Source organism: Salvia hispanica, chromosome 4 (assembly GCF_023119035.1).
Source record: "Salvia hispanica cultivar TCC Black 2014 chromosome 4, UniMelb_Shisp_WGS_1.0, whole genome shotgun sequence".
NCBI lineage: Eukaryota > Viridiplantae > Streptophyta > Magnoliopsida > Lamiales > Lamiaceae > Salvia > Salvia hispanica.
Genome location: NC_062968.1, coordinates 26,330,335 through 26,343,320, shown reverse-complemented (window position 1 = coordinate 26,343,320; position 12,986 = coordinate 26,330,335). Strand labels below are relative to the sequence as shown.

The 12,986-nt window shown below is 30.6% G+C and overlaps 1 long non-coding RNA gene across 1 annotated transcript; it reads left to right on the top strand.

Annotated features, from left to right (window-relative positions):
• Positions 1–6,790: 6,790 nt before the first annotated feature.
• On the top strand, positions 6,791–8,214 carry LOC125224481. The gene is made up of 2 exons (XR_007176878.1): positions 6,791–7,242; positions 8,023–8,214. It is a non-coding gene; the product is annotated as an uncharacterized LOC125224481 (long non-coding RNA).
• The last annotated feature ends 4,772 nt before the right edge of the window (positions 8,215–12,986 follow it).

Genomic DNA, 12,986 nt, shown 5'->3' with positions numbered 1-12,986 from the left:
CTTTCACACACAATTAAGTACATTCATATTTATGTGCACCTATCAATATATACATGTGAATATTTAGGGTAGATATCAAATCCAACCTAACTTTAAACAAATTCATTTGTCTATAATGATAAGCCATTTCACTGCAATTTTGAAGACGTTGATGACAATTCCTAGCTAATGCCACTTCAAATTATTCAAAACCCTAATTTGTGGACGGTACAAATATTTAAAAAAAAATAAAAAAAAGTCCCAATTCTTTAGGCCTACTCTCAACGCAACAAAAACTTTCCAATTTTGATATATCAAGATAGAGTGGATTCAAAATAATCAATGTCAGTTTCCCATCAAAGTTGAATTGAATTGTGAGTACGTAGTAGGTTTTGTTAATGGGTGCAGTTGTGATGTGGGGCATAGACATAGTACTTCTAAAACCATATTTCATATCACATTGATAAATACATCATGGTCCCTATATAACTCAATTATCGCGTGCCCACCAATAATGAGTGTGTTAATTAATTTTTCAATTTTAATTTATACCAGTACTAGTAATAATTTGCATGCTTTTTTATGTTATGTTTGCACCTAGCTTTTTGCATGCATGTATGTCATCGCTTGAGATAATTGATGAAGAAATAATAAAAAAGAATAATTCTACCTTGGTTAAAGTAGATCTAAAACTAGTTGATGCAATGAAATAAACTTATATTTTCTCCTCGTGATATTCACATTTCACGTCACGCGAAAGGAATTTATAGTAATTATTTAAATTCTACAATTAGATTCTATTTTAATTTTGTGACAAAGAATTTCACGTGTTGGAAAAAAATGATAAAATTGTTAATGTATACAAAATTAAATAATTAAAATAGAATTTAATTGTAGAATTTAAATAATTACTATAAATTCTTTTCGCGTGACGTGAAATGTGAATATCACGAGGAGAAAATATAAGCCCATTTCATTGCATCAATTAGTGAAATACTCCATTCGTTCCCTCATAGTTGAGGCGAAACTTTTCGGCACGGAGTTTAAGAAATGAATGTTGAGTGTGTTAAATAAATAGATAAAAAAGTAAGAAAGAAAAAATGTAGAAAGAATAAAGTAAAAAGTGAATAAAGTAAAAAAGAAGAAAAAGTTACTATAAATGGAAATGACTCAATTATAAGGAAATTTCCCGAAATGAAAAAATGACTTAACTATGAAGGAATGGAAGTAGTACTAGTTTTATGCACTTAATAAAACTTTGCTAGTTTTTTGGAATTAGAAGTATCCATCGAAAATTTTGCATTTACTAAAAATATAAATGGACAAAATCCCACATTAATTTCGTACTATTATTCTGAATGGAGGCTTCCAAATACCGACTTTATTGTTCGATGAGATTTCTCAATTAAACATAAAATGTTGGTATTATTTTATTTTTTTATTATTGAAAAAATATTATTGGGGTGATAGTGTGGGGCTTTGTACTACTCAAGACATGTTTTGCTAAAAAGGGATGTGATAAACAAATTTAGCACCGTATCATCACAAGCTCACATGATTTTGCTCTATTTAATTAATTATTCATTTATTTTATTTGAAAGTTTGTGTATTAATCATGATAATAAATGACGCATTAACAAAAAACATTAAATTCGATACTTTAGTTAATGTGGAATTTATGACTTTGTGTAGCTTATTTGATTAGTTTATTAATTAGATGTTATAACTTTTTATTGAATAATAATAATGGGTTCTCGTGCTTAGATATTGTAGATGATAATGCTTGATGTTGACTCTTTAAGCATGAGCATGCAAGTCCATATTGATATTAATTGGCATTATATTTTTTTTGTGATTTAGTATAAGTAATTAAGTCTTCTTACAACTTCTTAATTGTCAATTGATCTTCAAGAATGATTGAATCAAACACGTCTTCAAATAGAATCATAGTTTTTGCAAATTGAAATTTTTATTCAAAATATAAAAAAATAATTGCGGAAATAGTTTTCCTACTAATTATATGAGATCCAAACCTTAAAGCAAAATGTTACAATAAAACATAATTAGAAAATAAAATTTGAAAAATAGTAGTAAAATGATGTTTTCGCCACATAAAACAATCAACGATAGCCCAAAACCATCATGCCTCCATACTCTCATTCGATTTCTCAATCCGTTTTGCAAGTTCCATGCAAATTTTAAGTCATTTGAGTGGCATTTAACCATCTATACATACATATATAAAAGACGAATTTTGGATAGGTTTTAATAATCATTTTGTACTAAGAATACAAATGCAATTTTGAATACTTATTGAATTACATTTCATTTTGATTCAATTCATTATTGTAACCGTTACATCAAATCACTAATGGCAAAACAGTTACATCTAATCACTAGTGGCAAAAATCACTTAAATTATCAAGTTTTGTGGAGTGGACTAATAATTTGATCGGTTACACTATTTAGTTTAATAAGCATGAATAATTCAACCATGAAATCAATCAATCAATGGTTACAAATATTTAATCATGAATTTTGAATATTCAGGCTACAATTGTTTTGTTAAGAGCAATTTCCCGATTAATCAGGCTGCAATTGTTTTGTTAAGAGCAATGTCCCGATTAAAAACGTGTGGTGCAAAAAATTAGGATTATAATCCCAATAAGACCATCTCCAACCATACACCATATTCCATTTTTGGTATAAAAAACATCTCCAACCATACTCTAAACCCAAATCCATTTTTGGGTTTTTCTATGTGATAACACCAAAATTAGAGTAGAACACCAAATTTGGGTATCTACTGCAAAAAAATTTAAGATTTGCAAATCACTCCATATATGAAAAAAATACGTTGTCTTTCTCTGCAGCAAGAAAGCATGCTATTGGAATACTTGTTTCTTTGGTTTGGTAGTAATGCTGCAATGGAATGCATTATTTCTTTTGGCTTGGCATTCGTTATTTAAAATTATTTATAGTCAGGTGAGATTCATTAATTATTTAAAATTAAGAACATTTCAAATTAGTGTAAGTTTTTTAATGTAAAGTATATTTAATACTATTAATAAGAAATTTAATTTAATTTTTTAATATAAATAAGTTATTGAAAAAGTATCGTGGGTTTGATGTGTAATTTAAATAAGTATGTGAGTATAATTGAAAAAGTATAAAAAGCAGGAGAAAATAGAATATTCTTTTGGGTTTGAGTTTAGTGTAAATGATTGGAGTAAAATTACTTTTGGTGTTGATCCATACTTAAAATTGGGTTTGAGTTTGGTGTAAATGGTTGGAGATGACCACATGAATGCTTAAAGCCTTTTAAATTGGCCAAAGATAGAAGCGGCGGTTAAAAATGACAATGAGCATTTAACAAATTTGTAATTTATGATATTTTAATTCCATGATCTCACGTATTCTAATTTTGTGCATATAAAAGACATAGAATGGTAGATGAATCACGCACCAGCTCGCTATTATCCATTCATTTAACAAATTTTGTAAGTTGTAATTCTCTTAAATTTGTAATTTTTGATATTTTTGGTAATGCGTAATGATATATACACAAACTTTGAAATAAAAGAAATAAATAATTAATTAAATAGAGCAAAATGGTGATGATACGGAAACAATTCCCACGCCTTTCCTTCATTTTACCACATTCCTCAATCTCCACTTTGATTTCATATCTCTCTGCAAACAAACCCACATTCCTCAATGTCCTCCTCGAGTTGGAGTTGGGATTCACGGTAGACCTTCACTTTTGGGACGGAATGAATGACAATAGTAAAGCATGTAGGGAAACAAGCTTCCAATCTTGATCAGTGTCGTCCCAAAAGTCGAGAGTGAGAAGTCAAAAGCAGAAAACAATGGTATTTCTATTTGATATGGAATATGTGTGGTATTCGCTATTAGGTGAACAAATAGTCACAAATAATAGTGAAGAAACGAAAATGACGCGTGGCTGAAAGAAATAGCAAATCAACACTTTATATTATGAACTGCAAACTTGAGATTCACAACCTTTTTTGGTTTCTTTCCAACTCTTGTAGTTTCATGTATCAGAGTTTGATCAAACATTTGGAAAGGAACGATATGAGGAGCTCATTACACTGAAAGGAACAACCTATTAGCTATGTGTAGATGATGAATTTGCCAACAACAGTCCTATAAGACAACATGAACCGTTATTTGTTGTTCACTAAGTATTCAACTTTGGTCTTACAAGAAATTAATTTGTATATGATGGTTTTGGGCTATCGTTGATTGTTTTATGTGGCGAAAACATCATTTTACTACTACTATTTTTCAAATTTTATTTTCTAATTATGTTTTATCGTAACATTTTGGTTTTAGGTTTGGATCTCATATAATTAGTAAGGAAACTATTTCCGCAATTATTTTTTTATATTCTAAATAATAATTTCAATTTCAAAAATCTATGATTCTATTTGTTGAAGACTTGTTTGATTCAATCATTCTCGAAGATCAATTGACAGTTGAGAAGTTGTAAGAAGACTTAATTACTTATACTAAATCACAAGAAAAATATAATGCCAATTTATATCAATATGGGCTTGCATGCTCGTGCTTAAAGAGTCAACATCAAGCATTATAATCTACAATATCTAAGCACGGAGGACCCACTATTATTATTCAATAAAAAGTTAACATCTAATTAATAAACTAATCAAATAAGCTACACAAAGTCATAAATTCCACATTAATAGAAGTACCGAAATTAATGTTTTTTGTTAATGCGTCATTATTATCATGATAAATACACAAACTTTCAAATAAAATAAATGAATAATTAATTAAATAGAGCAAAATGGTGGGTGAGATATTTATTCTCCCATGTGAGCTTTTGATGATACGGTTCTGAATTTGTTTATCACATCCTCTTTTTTTAGCAAAACATGTCTTTTTTTTAAAAATTTATTGTATCACTGTGCAGCATAAGAAAGGGAGTAATATATTCGATAAATATGAAATATTGGAGTAACAAAAATACAATGATCTCAGTCCTCACATGTAGTACTATAAAAACAAGTTGTTGATGACGAGCATGTGTAGAAAATAGTGCGTCAATCATAAAAAGAAGATGCCAAGTGATGTTAACACTAAACAAGCAGCAACCCCAATGAGGAGAAAAGAAAACGTTAGTAGTAGTAGAGTAAATGAATCATGTTATCACAAATAATTGTTGTCACACACCTTTTGCCTTGACTAACCAAAACCAGGAAAAGAAAATTACCCACTTTCGAAAAATAAAAAAATAATAAAAAAATATAAAAAGAAAAACGCACTATTTCCTCTGTCCGTAAATAGGAGTCTCATTTTTCTATTTTAGTCCGTCCGTAAATAAGAGTTCTGGTTCACTTTTACTATAAATGGTAATAGGGTCACACCTTCCACTAATTCATTTCATTCACATTTCATTTAAAACTAATATATACAAGTGGGACCTATTCCACTAAATTTTTTCCACCCACTTCTTTTAACATTTTCTAAAATCCGTGCCGCCCTGAATGAAACTCCTAATGGCGGACGGATGGAGCAGGGACGGATCTATATATACTTTACGAGGGGCAAATGCCCCATCTCAAAAAAATTTATTTGTTCTATTTTGATCATAATTTTTATTTTTATTTTGAAATACTTTTATAAATGCCCCTTCTCAAAACCTTAAAATCTCTTTGTATAGAATTTTGTCCCACCTATAGAGAATTTCTGGCTCCGTCCCTGGAAGGGAGTATATCTTTAATTTCCCACCGTCCGTTCTTTTCAATGTCTACAGTGCACGCCGCTGTACCTCTTCAACGTACAACACAATATGTAGGTGGAAACGGACGAACCGCAAGATACCCCACTGCAGACAAAGTCCCCATTGACCTCAATTTTGTTGACTGAGTGGGACCGTGCTGTGGGCCCGGCTAGTCACCATCCTAGGCACTCTAAAATTCCCCCTACTCTATATTAAATTAAATTAAAATACTAGTAGCAGTAATAAATTTGTTTATGAATTCCTAAATTTTCTAAATTTTTGTCTTCATGTATATAATGAATTTATTTATTCTGAGGTTATAATAAAACTAATGATTTGTTTAACTTTTGCAATTAATTGAAATTTTGGAGTTGCCATAGCTTCTAGACTAATGTTGCGTTATTAACCAAAAAAGAAAATTTATAAAATTTATTATTAAATTTATAAAATTTATTTGTTGAATTATGATTTATATTAAGAAAATAAGGAAATGGAAGTGTAGAAACGAGATATGAAAAATAAGCAACGAGATACAGTGAAGTACAACAAATAAAATTATACTCCCTCCGTCCCAATAAATATGAAACATTTGCTTTTAGGCATAGGATTTTATGTAGTAGTATTATTTTGTGAGTTAAAGAATTGAGAGTAAAGTAAGAGAGAGGTAAAAGTAGAGATAAAGTTATTTCTATTTTAAGAAACGTTTCATTTTTAATGGGACAACCCAAAAAGAAAAACGTTTCATTTCTAGTGGGACCGAGGGAGTACAATTTTGTACGCCATCGTTTTACTAGTTACACTATGACACATTTTACTTTGTCATTTGTACTAAAATCTTAATTGACAATTGAACATATTAAAATTTTTACTAATATAAACCTTTATCAATTACTTTTCAACCTTGTGAAAATCTCCGTGAGATAAGCTGAATTTAGATAAATATTCAATTAATTTATCGAATATTTTCCAATTCAGTAATAAATCGAGCCATTATAAGAAATGCAGGCTGATAATCAATTAAATTTACTTGTTAAAATAATTTGATATTGCATAAGTTGAATAAAATCAGATTAAAAAAAAAAAAGGCAATATAACTACTCCCTCTCTCTCTATTCAAAACAAAAAATTTGCAATCAATCCACCGGTCTTGTTTTTTCTTCAACAATCCCAATTCATTTCTCCAAAATCGATTGATTAATCCTCAAATTTCACAAAGCACCGGGAATTGGAGCTCGATCTGTGGCGGTTCGGCCTGATTATATCCCACACGGATCGATCTGCAATCGCCCATGTCAAATTGTTCTCCTAAATCCAGTGGCAAACCTCTATTTTCGGATCCTCGAGGCCGTGGCAAATTGTTCTCCTAAATCCGAGTCGAGGATCAATCTGCCACGTCGACACGTCTTCATGGAGCCCGCCCCGGGGAAATAGAGGTGTGCCACTGGATTTATGAGAATTTGACATGGGCGATCGCAAATTAATCAACTACTACTAAGGTTAAACTCCATTCGTCCACCAATTCCAATGAATTTCTATTTCTTTGTTTTGTTTCGACTATGTCTATGACTTAATTCATTAATTGCTTAATAGAGGTAGTTTTTTCCTCATTCATTTCTGTAAGTCACTTGTTTCTCTCCTTTTTCCATGATATGTTGTTTCTAATCGCACAACTTCTTTTGATTCTAATATGTATGCAGGTATCTATTTGTATTTGCTCAAAATTCTTTTAGTTTGGCATCTCTATAGTTTCTATTGTTACTATTATTATTATTGTATCCATCTTTATATATGTTTCAGGCATGTTGAATATTGGAATGTTTCTGAAGCAGCTTTTAAAGCCTAGCAAGAGCAGAATCTTGGCCTCATCTTCAACTTCTAATTTCTCTCGGCTAATTAAATCCCTTTTTCATACAATTATAATGCACTTGATTATTATCATGTATTTTGTATCTGAGTGATAATTGGAAAGAATGCAATCTGGCTTGGACTTGATGTGTTTAGTTAGAGAATCCTAGATTTGGTGATTTATTATCCAACATATACACAACGATTTGGTTGATTATTATGTTGGATTTTTGGAATCAGCCTTGTCTAACTCTGTAGGATTCTTAGGTTTGATTTCTGATGTAGCTAATTAGCAGAAAATAAAAGTTACTACTTTTGTTTTATGCTATTATGTTCTTTTGATTAAAATATTCAAGTTTAGGTTAATTATCCAGTAATATCATTGGCAAACTCTCATTTTATAATGCTAATGTATATGTGTGTGGCTTCAGGGGCTCAGGGATGAACAGATAATTTTGATCCAAGATTTGGAGAGGAAAGAGACGAAGTTTATGAGACTAGAAAGGAATAAGATTGTGGATGATAAATTCGCCAAAAACACGCTATTTTGTAGACTGAGAAGCTACGTGATGCTCAATATTATTATAAGTTGGTGTTATAAGAAATATATGAGTATTGGTGTATCTATGAAAAATGTATTGATTTGTTGAAAAATTATCGTAATAGGGTGGATAAATAATAAAAATTATACTCCCTCCGTCCCAAGAAAGTTGATACAACACTTTTGAGCACGGATATTAAAAATTTATATTAAATAAATAGGAGAGATGAAAAAAGTAGGAAAGATAAGGAAGAGTAAAGTAAATGATGGAAAAAAATAAGAGTGATTAGATGTTTTTTTCTTTTGTTAAAAAAGGAAATGACTCAACTTTGTTGGGACGGACTAAAAAGGAATACGACTCAACTTTCTCGGGACAGAGGGAGTAATAAAAATCTATACAAAAATTTAGTGGCGGAATGCATCCGCCACTAAATAGCATTATATGTAGTGGCGGAACAGTGGGAAATTTCAGTGGCGGAAACTAGTTCCGCCACTAATAATGGCGCTCCAAATCCACCCCTATTTTAAATATTTAGTGGCGGAAATTCTCTAGCGGACTATTTTCCGTGAGTAATCCGCCACTAAATTTCTGTGGCGGAAAATTTTCCGCCACTGATATTTTAGCGGCGAATATATTGTCGCAGTTTTGTTCCGCCACTAACTTTTTTAGTGGCGGAAAATCGCTATTTAGTGGCGGATAATTCCGCCACTGAATAGCGATTTTTTTGTAGTGGTATAACTTTGCAAGAGATTACATCAATACTAAGTATCACTTCTCAATAGATGTCCAATCCAATTATTATCTATGTAATTCTAAAGTATTCTAGTTTCTTCATTCTAGAAATTTAAAGGCGGGCTCACGATGTGGTCAGAACCCGATTTCACTATAATTATTAAGAGGAGAGAATAGTCAGCATAAATATTATTCCAACATTTCCTTTTAATAATTGAAAACTAATAAGGTAGTATGCGTCAGTGCCGTACACACCCCAAAACTATAATTTTAATACTACTCCTAGTCTTAGATTAATAAAATCTATCTATGACCCAGTGGTAAATGTGCTCATTATCAAGTCGTAGGCAACAAATTTGAGCCTTCCCAAGCTCTGTTTTTTACTATGTCTTTCTATTTTCATGGGATGGAAGGAGTATTGTCTGACCACATCAATACTAAGAATCACTTCTCAATAGATGTCCAATCGAAGGGGTATATTGGCATAAAGTTTTTAAGGAAATTGTTTCTTAATAGATGTCTAATGAAGGGGTTTATTGAAAATCTGAAATGAAGCTTCTATGTGAATTTCTTGGCGTCAGTGGTGAATGAATGCATCAAAGAGGATTACCTCAATAGTGAAGCGAATTATCTAAATGATTCTAAGTATTTTAGGTGCATTGAAGATGACGCAATTATCTATGTAATTCTAAAGTATTCTAGTTTCTTTGTACTAGAAATTTGAAGGGCGGCTCATGCACGATGGGCTAGAACCCAACTTTTCCTTTGATAATTGAATCACATAGAAATGATAAGGTAGTATGTGTTGTTGAATCACATAGAGATGATAAGGTAGTATGTGTTCTTGAATCAAAGAGAGATGACAAGGTAGTATGTGTTGTTGAATCACATAAAGATGATAAGGTAGTATGTGTTCTTGAATCACAGAGAGAGATGGTAAGGTAGTATGTGTTATTGAATCACATAAAGATGATAAGCTTGGTCCAACAGCATGCATATTGGCTTACTGCTGTTAGATTGTGAAGTTGTGTGAAAGCACTTCGAAGTTTAATTTTTGCATCTTGTCAAGTTTGATTCTCTCTTTAATCCATGTTTTCATCATGTTATTTCGTTAGAAATTTAGAATTAGGTCGAATAGTCTCTTTAATGTCATAAAATAAGTATTTCCGGTGAATTGTAATGTCACTCTCACCCCTTGTTATGAGAATTTCCTAATCAACAATATGAACCTCACATGTTTAAATTTCAGTGAAAGTTGAGCTTTAATTCAAAAAGTAGCAGCTTTTCCAAGGCACTATTTTCCACCATTTTAAGTCTATTATCTTATTGTTGTTTTAATTGCATGATTTCGTTTGAAATTTAAAGTTTTTGTTAATTTAAGGGAAAACTGTCTTTAAAATCATATAATTTTTCCATTTTTCCACGAACTAAAAATTAGCGTATAATAACATGAACGTTACAATTGGTTTCCGTTTTCGCATGACGGGTTTTCCAGCTATGAAGCCAGCTTACATGTCCTTTTAAGCTGACGCGGTTGCTGAGTGTGTGCTAAGTGTGTATTGACGTGTTAAAATCAAACAACACTAAAAGTCACAAACTTTTTCCATTTTTTGGTTTTTCATACGAACTAAAAATTTGGCTTATAATGTCATGAACTTTACAATTGGTCGTTATTTTCGCATGATGGGATTTCCAACTATGAAGCCAGTTGATGTGTCATTTTAATCTGACGTGGTTGCTAAATGTGTGTTGTGTTACAGACGTGTTAAAAATATCCCCAGACAACCCTGGACTAACCGTTTATTTCAAAATTGGTCCTTTTTCACTATTTCGTGACGAAAATATCCTTTTAGGGGGTTTGGGCAATTTGGTCTTTTTACACTTTAAATCTGATATTATTTCAGTGATATACAAAATCTGATATTATTTTAAAATTATCATTCTTCTTCCCTTTTGTCATCCTTCACTTTGTTCCTTTATTTCAATATTAGATTTAATTTTATAAAATTAAATTTTAAATTTTAACTTTTAAATATCAATAAATTTTTTTAATTAAAACTATTAATTCATGGACACTATAAATATTGAAACTATTAATTTTTGTTATTTAATATAATATTCAGTTGAATTGAAGAAGTACAGATTAATCATGATGGAAAAATAAGAGCTATTCTATTTAGCCTCCGTTCGGTTGTTATAATTGCTTGTGATTAAAAATTATGAAGTTGACTAAAAATTTGATACTACTAAAAAATTGATATAGGAGAATTTTTGTTGAAATTTTCTAGTTAATTTTGATTGTTTTCAAATTAATAAATGAAAATTATATTAGTCTTACATTGGATGCGTATTTATCTCAGAATAAATCGTGTTATATGATCTATTTATGATTAAAACTATTAAATATTGATTAAAACTAACGCGTCGTCGTAATTTATTGATTAAATATTAGACACTATCAAATATTGATTAAAACTATTAATTTGATTTAATAGTAATTTTAATAATTAATAAAAAAGTATTGATATTTAAAAATTTAAATTTAAAATTTAAATTTTTAAAATTAAATTTAATATTGAAATAAAGAAACAAAATGAAGGATGGAAAAAGGAAAGAAGAATGATAATTTTGAAATAATATCAGATTTAGTAAATCGCTGAAATAATATCAGATTTAGTAAATCACTGAAATAATATCAGATTTAAAGTGTAAAAAGACCAAATTGCCCAAACCACCCAAAACCCCCTAAAAGGGTATTTTCGTCACGAACAGTGAAAAAAGACCAATTTTGAAATAAACGCTTAGTCCAGGATTGTCTGAAAATATTTTTAAAGTTCAAAGTTCAATTGCGAGATAAACACATAGTTCAGGGACTATTTTTGTAGTTCACTCTTAACAATAAAAATCATGTGCAATTTATTTTCATGTAGGTATATATGTTTAGAGAGATTAATTAAATAGTGATGAAGAAAAGTGGCCCATGTCCTTTCAATGAAAACAAAAGCATGTGGGCTCTTCTTTACAAGTACAAAGGCCAAAACGATCTATCACATTTTACATGTTCAATCAAGTTATAATTTTTATAACTCTTTCATTAAATAAAAACTTTAATATGATTGATAAGAACACAATACATAGAGCCAAGAAATTTAAAGATTGTAGTAACATTTCTACATTTGTTGAAAAGGCGCATTAATGATTTTTCATCTACCCATAGTGATGCGAATCCTAAGTTATGGTTTATTGTTAATTGTAGCATTTTTTAGATTCAACAATAGTTCACCAATGGCAAACCCTATACATAATTTTGGGATAAAAGGATTCATTAGATAAAAATTGTTTGTCGTATGAAGTAAATGAACGAGAAAAGAGAAGTGTTTAATGGCAGAACCTTGATGAAATGACAAAATAAGTAATTTAGATTAGGATCTATAATTAATCATTTGTAAAGTTGGGCCATGGACAAAATCAGAGAACTGTTAGGTTTGGTATACTGAAAAGCATGTTTCGAGCAAGTTTCGCTCGAATAGAATCTTGCTTGTATACGTAAAACTCTATAATCCACTTTTAACCTGATTCAGTATTATTCGAGCAGTTCCGCACGAATAGAATCACTATTATTATTAAATTGTGTTTGCTTGTGCATTTATAAGATGTTTTACAAACATTTAAATGCATAAGAAGTAAACAAAGTCTAAGTCATTTGCTTAGTAGACCGGTTGTGGGCGTCGTCCACTTTAAGGTAACACGGTCAAATCTATGCAATGCTTTGCAAAAGAAAAAGAAGAATTTCACAACCTAGATAGGCTTTGGCTACCTATCGTGAAAGGTTGTAATGTCAGTCCGCATATTTCTAAGCCTTACTAAAATAAGATGACATTGGTGTGGTATAGCACTGAACGGATCTAACAGCCAGCAAGACGTGTCTTTATGCTATCTACTGAGAGACTAGGTCTTGATAAAATACTATTTCTTAATCTACATATGTTAGCATTGAGCATACGGTATTGATTATGCACTACTTTGACTTATCAAATGGTGCGGGTTTTTCGCAACCCAATAATCCTGATATATTGGGTAGTGGTGATTAATATCTAGCGGTGCTAGGATTGCTATTATGT